Source organism: Aplysia californica, unplaced genomic scaffold, assembly GCF_000002075.1.
Source record: "Aplysia californica isolate F4 #8 unplaced genomic scaffold, AplCal3.0 scaffold00117, whole genome shotgun sequence".
Lineage (NCBI taxonomy): Eukaryota > Metazoa > Mollusca > Gastropoda > Aplysiida > Aplysiidae > Aplysia > Aplysia californica.
The window spans coordinates 1,428,339-1,429,420 of record NW_004797387.1 but is presented as its reverse complement, the minus strand read 5'-3'; the positions used below and the strand labels follow the sequence as shown (position 1 = coordinate 1,429,420).

Sequence of the window (1,082 nt, the reverse complement as noted above, 5' to 3'; positions counted from 1 at the left end):
ATATGGATGGAACACAAAAGAAACATAGAGAGTGATTATAATGTAGTAATAAGTACGACATCTTTCACTGTCGATAATAACTGCCAATGAACAAACAAACAAACAAACAAACAAACAAACAAACAAACAAACAAATAAACCCCCCAAAAAACAGCAATCGAAACACCAGTAAAAAGTAAACTAACTTTAAAACTACTCCCACGTACACATAGAGCTACAGAACAATTCAGGGGGAAGCGGTAAACAAGCAAACTCACCTTAATTTACAAACCAAAAGTCGTCATTGGTAGAGAATCTAGCACGTTTAATAGCGTAAAATGTTTTAAAATTGTTATTGATATAATAATATATTTATGCGTGTACTTAAAGCCTTTATAATCTTGGCTGTTTTCACGGAGGTCTCTAGTCACTGACAAATGTATACATGTAAATGTTTTATATGATGTGGGCTAATGCCTTTCAACACTGTATAAAAGACCCATCCACCAACAACCTTGACGTCTACCTACTACTGGATATTCTACTTCTACACGAAAGATCAACACTGTTAGTGAGCGCTCCTAGTTTGTGACAGGCACAATAGGATATCAGTCAGCTCCCAGCGGTCAGCGATCACTCACGGAGGACAAGAACACAGACCACCACCACAACGTACATTTGTCTCCTATCTCCCGATATTCCCCGTGCGGTTTTTATAACAGCTCTGTGGGCTGCTGGCCCAACTGTCAGTCCCGTGGGATCAGCTGCGGCCGACCAATTAGCAAGGACTGTTCCGGTTCCGGTATCTCTCCGGCTCGAACTGGGTGAGGTAACGGACGCCGGGTGTGCGAGTGTCAGGTTAGGATAGGTAGAAGGGTAGGGATTGCTAAATAGATAGATAGATAAATAGATAGATAGATAAATAGATAGATCGATCGATCGATCGATAGATAGATAGATAGATAGATAGATAGATAGATCGATAGATCGATAGATAGATAGATAGATAGATCGATAGAGAGAGAGAGAGTGAGAGAGAGAGGGAGAGAGAGAGAGACAGAGACAGAGAGAGAGAGAGAGAGACAGAGAGAGAGAGACAGAGA

The 1,082-nt window shown here is 40.9% G+C and overlaps 1 protein-coding gene across 1 annotated transcript in view; it reads right to left on the bottom strand.

Moving 5' to 3' along the window:
• Window positions 1-707, bottom strand: part of LOC101857480 (FMRFamide receptor) — a gene marked incomplete in the record, with an annotated part of 45,372 nt that extends 44,665 nt beyond the window's left edge. The window contains 1 exon segment of the mRNA XM_035969119.1: window positions 258-707.
• Between the last annotated feature and the right edge of the window lie 375 nt (window positions 708-1,082).